This window comes from Choristoneura fumiferana, chromosome 22 (genome assembly GCF_025370935.1).
Source record: "Choristoneura fumiferana chromosome 22, NRCan_CFum_1, whole genome shotgun sequence".
In the NCBI taxonomy this organism is placed as follows: Eukaryota; Metazoa; Arthropoda; class Insecta; order Lepidoptera; family Tortricidae; genus Choristoneura; species Choristoneura fumiferana.
In genome coordinates, this window is record NC_133493.1 from 11,413,282 (window position 1) to 11,423,151 (window position 9,870).

At 37.9% G+C, this 9,870-nt stretch overlaps 1 protein-coding gene across 1 annotated transcript in view; it reads right to left on the minus strand.

Moving 5' to 3' along the window:
• The window catches only part of LOC141440425 (multiple PDZ domain protein-like), a gene marked incomplete in the record, with an annotated part of 268,707 nt that overhangs the window by 80,892 nt on the left and 177,945 nt on the right, over positions 1-9,870 (minus strand).

Sequence of the window (9,870 nt, forward strand, 5' to 3'; positions counted from 1 at the left end):
AATCCATACTAATATTGTAAATCTGAAAGTGTGTGTTCGTATGTTTGTCCATCTTTTACGTCGAAACGAAGCTACTGATCGACGTGATTTTTGGCATAGAGATAGTTTATTGGCTAGAGAGTGATATAGACTACTTTTTATCCCGGAAAATTGCACAGTTCCTGAGGGAACAGCGCGCAATAACCGAATTACATCACATTAACCGGACGCAGCCGCGGGCAAAAGCTACTCTTAAATAATTCTGCAACCCGGTGGTAATCGAGTTGCGGCTCCGCGCTACTCCTAGCTTGCTTACTATGTTGAAGCCCGATTGCCAGTGTACACCGGCGTCCATTGGCTACATAATTCACCTGCACACTGTTTACAGAGGCAGGCCTTGACTGAAATAGAAGCGTACTGGCTACCTTGCCATCGATTGGATCGTAAAGCTTTCATAGAATTTGTGAGTAGTCTGGATCGCTAAGCGGTCGGTGATGGGTGTTCAGCTTGGAAGTGAGATGGGATTAAGATTGTTTTTTTGGAATCTTTTATATTTTTTATTTCAATTCCAAATTTTACTTTTACGGTCATCCCGTAAAACCTAAATTGAAAATACAAACTGAAATATAGATGCACAGAAATACCAGAAAAATAAGACCAGCACTGGGAATCGAACCCAGGTCCTCGGTATTCCGTACCGCGTGCTATACCGCTACACCACTGCTGGTCAACGGTACAGACACGAATTTCCCCTATGCACGTCATATCTCAGCTTGTTTGTTTCTTATTTAGCCACTTAAGCAGTGACGCTAGCGACATCTATACCGTAGCCCTCATCGAGAAACTTTCGGCACTCCATTGGAACCAACCGCTCACCCGGACAAGAGATGTCGTTACTAAGCAATCAAATTATTGTAATTTGATTGCTTAGTAACGACATCTCTTGTTGACCAGCAGTGGTGTAGCGGTATAGCACGCGGTACGGAATACCGAGGACCTGGGTTTGATTCCCAGTGCTGGTCTTATTTTTCTGGTTTTTCTGTGCATCTATAATTCAGTTTGTATTTTCAATTGACATGGGATGATAGACTAAGAGCGCTTGTGTACTACAAGCACCGGACCGGAAAAAAACGGCCCGGAACGGGGATAAGTAAAATGTCGGACGGTAAAATTACGTATAGTGCACAAACTAGTATGTATACTTACGGCGTGCCATATCCGATATAAATTTACATAAGTACTGCTTTGTGCATTATACATAATTTTACCGACCGACATTTTACTTTTCCCCGTTCCGGGCCGTTTTTCCCGGTCCGTTCTTTATAGTGCACCAACGCTTTAATCCCGGAATACGCTTGTCATACTGCTTCAGTTAGCTTCAGATGGACAGACATATTTAATTGATAGAAAAACAGGCAAACTCTAAAATCTAAGTATGTTTTGTGCAATGCCAAGTTTTATGCTCTGTTAAGATCAAGAATTAATTTTTTGTGTTCTGCACCACGCGTGTTTCCATGCAAATACCGCTTAGGGTGTTTGTTACCAGACCAATCGATCGATTATCGATCGACGGCATCGATCGACGTCGATCGAAGTCGATCGACTGGTCTGGTAGGAACAATCGATCGACGGATACCGGTTGACGTCGATCGATTTATAAATCGATCGATTATCGATCGACGGCATCGATCGACGATCGATCGATCGGTCTGGTAGAAACAATCGATCGACGTCGACCAATCGGTTCTACCATCGATCGATGCCGTCGATCGATGATCGATCGATAGGTCTGGTAACACTTTTATACTTACGCTCCAAAAGCCGAAGCCTCAAAGTAGTTTGACCTATGGCCGCACTTCAAGCAGAGCGTCATGGGTTCGAAACCAGGTTCGTACTTCTAAGTTTTTTCGAATTTATGTGCGAAATTTTTGCGTATACATCTTTTTAAAAATAGAAAAAATAACAGTTTACATTGCATAAAAAAAGGAAGAATAATTTAAAAATATTCAGCTACATGCTTCGTCAAATTATTAAAAAAAAAGAAAGAGAAATGTGTGCGAAATTACATTTGTAACTATAATGAGCTTTTCAATGTAAGCGAAGCCATTCTATGGTGTGTGAAGGTCCAGTGAAGGGCAAAGATATCGACACGGGCAAAGTTGCAAAATATGTATACACGGCCTTAATGTGAAGTGCATAAAGTCGTGTATAAATATTTTTGCAACTTTGGCCGTGTCGATATCTTTGCCCTTGACTGTCCCATCCGCATTGGGCGTTCAGACTCTTGAACAGGGACTACAATCCACACCCTCTCATTCTGATACGAAGCCTGTGTTAAACAGTGGGACATATAGTATATGCCGTTGTGTGTTTGTAATGTCCGCTTACTTTGTTTCTTCTATGAAGAGTTAATCATAACAATGCCATTAAATAGTGATGGCTAATTCGGGCGATGCCGTAACATAAGCTATTACTAGCTTTACTCGCTATAAAGCTATAAATAATAGTAGCCTCGTAAATTACTTAACTGCAATTATAATGGTTAGGACGAAAATATGATGATTTATAAACGGTCAGGCATTCGGCTTGTTCTAGTAAGTTTTGTTTGCGTAAATCCATACTTATTAATATTATAAATGCGAAAGTGTGTTTGTATGTTTGTCCGTCTTTCACGTCGAAACGGAGCGACGGATCGATGTGATTTTTGGCATAGAGAAAGTTTATGAGCCAGAGAGTGACATAGGCTATTTTTTATCCCGGAAAATGCACATTTCCCAAGGGAACAGCGCGCAATAGCCGAACTCCACGCGGATGAAGCCGCGGTCAAAAGCTAGTAGATTATAGATAGTTATTGCCCTTTTGCGTAAATCATAGTTCAATATTTATTCGCTTGAAGCTCTGTGAACTGTTGATCTCACGGCCCTTGATTACGTTTACAAAATACCACGGTGAATTGGCTAAAAGTGAATCGACTAAATCTAATTTAATAAGAATTCTCAGGTCAAAAGTGTTTGTGACTCATTCCAAACGGCTTCACCCATTATTATGATATATTTATTGTGTATATTCAGTAAGTCTGAGAAAAGGACGTAAATTACTTTTCATACCTCTACGCGGACGGAGTTGCGGGCAACAGCAAGTCTTTATAAAATTCTCGGGTCAAAAATGTTTGTGACCAAACTCATTCGATCCGGCTTGACCGATTTTTAAGATTTTTTGGTGTATATTCGCTAGATCTGAGAATAGGATGTAAACTGTTTTTCATACGGAGTCGCGGGCAACAGCTAGTAATTCATATAATTATCAAACATGCTCATAAAATTTCACAAGAATCTGTTGAGAAATATTTGAAACGATACACTTTTAACCACGCTGAAAATCCTGAAATACGAGTGCTGAGATATTATGAATTAATTTCAAAACAACGTACTTATGTTATGTATGTTGAAGATAAATTGGTGACATCAAACAGGGATCCATAAATATGACGCATAGCTTTATTTTTCCTCTGACGCCGTTTCAACTGTTTCAACACGTAATACAAATGTAACAACGCCATTAATAATTCACTAAGGCATAATTCCGCCGCTCACAAACTGCTGTTTTGTCACGTATCATACTTCCACTGACAGCCACCTTTATTTTACATGCACGAATATTTTCGCACATCATTACCCGAATAATTTGCCCCTTCAAAAGGACACATGCAAATACTCACCCAAAAACGAAAACAACCGTTCAACCCAAAGCAAAACAACCTTTACTCCCACTTGAGTAAAGACCTCTTGGAAAACACCTTTGCATTTCTCGTAGGAAAATATTACGTTTGTGCTATTAAAATCCATGTAGTGTGAACGAGCTCGCGTCTGTTTGCATTCAAAAGCTCGGCCTGTACCCGAAGATTGCCGAACGTTTTCGAATTTTCTCGGAGTCAGTTTGTCTTAGAAAACAATGGTATTTACAGTGATATAATGCAAGTTGTTCTTGCGTCCTTATGGTTACGGTTCACTCTAAAACGATCGACTGAAACTTCAAAACTATCCTAGTTTCCATTTGCATTTCTATCTCACTCGCTTTGCTAGAAAAGGACTTGTGATGAAAATGCGAGTTACGCAATCATGGTAGCCGTTTAGATGCTATTGTGTTTGGAATTTTTCTCGTAACGCCGCGTTGCGTTTGAGATCGTGTTTCGACGGCATAAAGCGAGATTTCTATCGTCGCTGAAAAGAGCTTATGTCTTTATTTGAATTTAGCATCTGTGTTTTCAACCACGTGGTTTTTCAGTACAACGGCGGGCATGCTATTGGGCGGACGTTGAAATGTTTTCCCGCGCTTTGCGATCGCGGATGGAAATTTAAATTAGAAATTTGGATTTGGAATATTCTTTTTATAATTCGCAATGAGCTAGCATGCGGTGATGGCCATGTGTTTTTATTTTTTTAAAGAGTAAGGTGTATTTGTTTTTGTTTGATAAAAAGTTTTTGTAAGTACAGAAAAAACTTTACTGAATAGCTTTATTGTATACTACAAATGGGCAGTACATTGTTTTAATCGATATAATTGGAGCTCGATTGTCAGGATTTGTAGAAAATACGCATTCTTTGATGTGCCGTTTTTTATAGTTATCCGATGATAACGTTGTCGTTATGACATAGTCGTTAGGGAAAAATGTTGAGGACAGACTGACAGCTGCTTTTCTATAAACAAACTGATTAAAGTTTGTTTACAGACATTAAAATATTCTTGCAATTTATAGAAATGAATAAAAGTTGCGGGTTCACGATGGATACAGGCCGGTTCCAACAGAAGCAACTGGAGGTCTATGGGGGAGGTCTATGTCCGACAGTGAACTTACTACAGCTGATGATGATAACGATGTTGAAATAGGAATAGCCTACCAAACTATATGTATTTGTTCTTTAACTAGTACAGTTTTGAGTTTTAGGTTGAAAATCATTTAATTTTAAACGATTTATGTCAAAAGAAAATCACGGAAATCTATTCATTATGCCAAATGAGATTCGGGCAAACGAAAGAAAACCGAATAGGTAGGTACCTAACTATTCGTCATATGTTTTATACTAAACTAATGTGTACTAACTAGTTATTTGCAACGTAAAACAGATTTTTACAACCTGCGACTAAAATTACCTTTGATGTTTGATTCCTTTTCGACGAAGGTAATAAATTATAACAACTTTATGATGGCCGATAATAATTTTAATTTATTTATTTTTAAATATAACGAACTTACCTAAAACAGTAAATTAACGGTAAAAAATAATTTAATAATTCAGGCGTTACTTTGCGGAGGTCTATATATATACAGCGTGTATTTTTGATACTACCTCAAACTTTAAGGGTAGTTAGTGAAGGCCCTAATAATCACATTTTATTATGTATTAGTAAAAAAAATATATCATTTTCCTCACAATTTTAATTAGCACGCAATGTATCACTACGTGATACTGCTTTGTTTTTATTCAAAACGTCGCACTTGTTGACGTGACAGATATCACAGCACGTTTCTCTCTCGTATCAAATTATTGTACGCATTACATTGCTGCTCGAAAATATTTCAAAAATTTATTACGCTCTGGTAGTAAATTTTAAATTAACAATTTGTTTTGATATCGGTTCACAGCACTTAAATCTTCGTCTGGTTACAGTTTGAGCTAGTATTAAAACTACACGCTGTTATATGAACACGCACAAATCATAACCAACTAACACCATCATGCTATAAAGCTAACCTAACCTATAACCTAACTTCGGTTCTACAGAATAGTCCTCAAAATCGGTGCGCATCTACATCTCAATACAATCTCATAATTTTCGCAAGTCATAATGTAATGTTTGTCATAGTTTTTGTTATTCACAAATTTTTCCTGTCGAAACGAGTTAGACATTAATAAAAGGTTATCTTGTAGAAATCTACATTACATTACGAATTGCGACAGTTATTGTGAGAGTCGATATGGATTCCCTCAAAATATACCCTAATAAGTTTACAGTTTTAGATAAAAAATAAAATAATGCCTGCGAAAAGCGAGGATCCCAACTATAAGGATTCCTTTTCAAAACAGCGTTTTAATAAGGATGATCAATCTCCTAACATTGTATTCCATAAACAATTTTTTTACGCCTAGTCTGCATGTAGAGATTTCCATAACCATTATCAAACGCGGCAGACCGAAAAATTACATAAACGAAAGCCTGGTGCGAGTCTAACTGATGGTTTCTTGAACATACACTGTTGGAACATACCATGGGACCGTCGATATCTACCGGATGTGGCCTGTAATACGAGCAAAAAATTAAAACGTCCTCGTCAAACTGAACTACATTAGAAGTATAACTTTTAAAAATAATGGAGTCTTTGAATTTTCCTTTTTTCATACAAATTAAATGTTGCTATCAATGGACGCCATCTTAGAACACAACTGACGTCGCCCGTCACGCTACAAACATCAAGCATTTTGCTTTACATTGCTTCGTCGAATAAACTTAAGTGTAATAAAAATTAAAAACTAATTATATTTAAATGTCGCTGAACTAATGTTGTTCAGTTTGACGAGTATGGTCTATGTTTTAATTATTTGCATTACTGGCCACACCCGGTATGCATAGACTGCATGTTTCTTACGTCAAGACGGCGCACAAAATTGGTTCACAGCGCGGTTTTGCGAACCTCGTCGGGTGGCAGGCAAGGGTCACTAACTGCAAAAAAAAGATTAGTGGACAATTAACCTTACGATGCTATGCATAAGTTTGATTATCCCTCTTGACTTTAAGTTGTAGTTAGTGACTTTTGCTTGTCGCCCGACTAAGGGCCTGTTTCACAACTTGTCGACTAACTTTAAGTGAAGGCATCAGTGATGCCGTCTCTGTTTCTTTTTGTCCGAATAATATTTAGGTACATAGATGTCAGTGAATGGGACAGACGCGATACAAACCCGATATAAACGCGATGCAAACGCTTGCGTTCGAAAAACGTGGCGTTTGTATCGATACAAACGCAAGGATCGTGAGTAAGGTTGAATCGAGCCGGCTTAATCGCGTTTGCTGAGCGTTCGACTTGCGTTTGTATCGATACAAACGAGCGCAAAAAAAGCTATAATGACGCGTCCCTCACTCAGGCGGTTATACAATACTATACAAATATTATTTATTGCACACCACAAATCAGTACAAAAAATTTATATATATACATACATTCAGGGTAGACAATAGGCGGTCTTATCGCTTAAAAGAAATCTCTTCCAGACAACCATTTGGGTACATTGATCTTAAGATTATGTCAAAATTGAGGTGGCGGACACAGAAACAAAAAAAAAACAAGAATTAACAAAAAAAACATTAATAAGAAACTAAATACAAATGATATATATATAAAAATATATACATACAATACTTACTTATACAATACATATACTACTGCATAAAAAAGCAATAGAAATTGACAAAAGGTCGAAATGTAAGAAAAGGATGAAAATAATTAGTTATTGGTTATTGTAAGATTTGTTGTCTAACTACTTAGTCATATTTGAACTGATTTAGTTGAGTGAGGGACGCGTCATTTTAGTTTAAAAAAGTTCTAGCAGAGTCTCTTTTCTAAGAAAAATGTACGCAGTGTCACATTGACGTCGGAGTCATTTTGATTTGATTACAACATTGCAGCGGTAGTAAATAATGTACTGCCATCGTATTTTGTCGGAAAAGTCGTATTTATCTTTCTTTCTCAAATACCTTCACTGAACTTTAGTAAGCTAGTTGAGCAAGGAAGATAAATGTGAAAATTTCCGATAAAATACGATGACAAAACATTTTTCATTAGGTACCTACACTAGGTACTGCTACGCCTACCACGCCACGGCTACTGGCAGAATATGCTGTTGACATTTATTATAATAACTACTTGTATCTACCATATTCTAAGAAATAAACAATTTCTATTTCTATTTCTACATCTGTACAGTCAAGGGCAAAGATATCGACACGGCCAAAGTTACAAAAATATGTATACACGACTTTATGCACTTAACATTAAGGCCGTGTATGTATACATATTTTTGCAACTTTGGCCGTGTCGATATCTTTGCCCTTGACTGTACGTCAGTGTAGCTAATGTACAGTCAAGGGCAAAGATATCGACACGGCCAAAGTTGCAAAAATATGTATACACGGCCTTAATGTTAAGTGCATAAAGTCGTGTATACATATTTTTGTAACTTTGGCCGTGTCGATATCTTTGCCCTTGACTGTACGAGTGAATTTTAAAATAATATTAACTTCTGTCAAAACTACAAATCGACAACAACGTCATGACAACGTTTATTAGCGTTCTAAAGACTCAATTACAAAACCGACAAGTTAAATGGCTAGTTGATTTGCAATAATTGTCTTCAACTCAGCGGAATAAGGTTCATCCTGATTAGTTTTGTGGTTAATTCACGCTAACGCTGTAATTTACGTCGACACATACCACATGACAAGTCAAGGTAGCTTAAAAATTTGTACTGATACTACGTAAAAATACCAGATGAGATACCAGGGAAAATACTAGGTTAAAATATTAGGTTAAATAGTCATCTGGTATATAAATAACTGACACCGTGGTGGCCTAGTGGTTTGACCTATCGCCTCTCAAACAGAGGGTCGTGGGTTCAAACCCCGGCTCGCACCTCTGAGTTTTTCGAAATTCATGTGCGGAATTACATTTGAAATTTACCGCGAGCTTTGCGGTGAAGGAAAACATCGTGAGGAAACCTGCACAAACCTGCGAAGCAATTCAATGGTGCGTGTGAAGTTCCCAATCCGCACTGGGCCCGCGTGGGAACTATGGCCCAAGCCCTCTTGTTCTGAGAGGAGGCCTGTGCCCAGCAGTGGGACGTATATACGCTGGGATGATGATATAAATAACTAGCGAAACGCACCAGCTTCGCATGAGTGCAAGTTTGGAAAAATTAGCGAAAATATAAAGATAGTCTGTAATCATAGGCGGTAATTTTTCATTTTCCACCTCCCTTTCACCAAAACTACACCCGCGCGAAGCCAGGGCGTAAACCTAAAATTCCTCGCTGTTCGGAGTTCCGTACAACGAACCCATATAGTTTAGCTATGTTCGACTGTCCGTCTGCGATAAAGCATAACTAAATGAACTAAAAGAATTTCCTTGCTCACCCGCGACCTTACGATAGCTAAGCTTATGCAAAATATGTGTGTTCATGCAGTTCCTCCACCTCCACACTGTAAGAACACACACAAATCACAAACCCATCTATCACCACCACCACACTACACTGATATTGTTAGTCTAACAACTGGTAGCATGGCGTACGGTTGTGTCACTCTGAAGATGAGCTCTAGTTGAGTTCGAAACGCGTCAGTGTAGTGTGGTGGTGGTGATAGATGGGTTTGTGTGATTTGTGTGTGTTCTTACAGTGTGGAGGTGGAGGAACTGCATGAACACGCATATTTTGCAAAAGCTTAGCTATCGTAAGGTCGCGGGTGAGCAAGGAAATTCTTTTAGTTCATTGATATGGACCTCCGCAACATAACGCCTGATACAATAAATTATTTAAAGCATAACTAGATTTTTTTCTCATCTCTACTATTTCATAATAGTGTCGTAGGATAAGTCTTTTAAAGACATAAAGTAAGGTCTATTTTTTGTAACCCTTCTCCCCTCCCCAGTTTTACGAGCTAAATCATTGGCTTGAAAAATTACATAAAAATCATAATTAATGATACTTTATTTCATTACCTGTTCCAAAAATACCAAGTGAAAAATATTCGCCCAAAACACATTTCCATTAGAATTTAGTGTTCAAGCAATTCCTTTTATCTATACTAATTAGAACATTCACGGTCGGACACTATTTTTAAAGA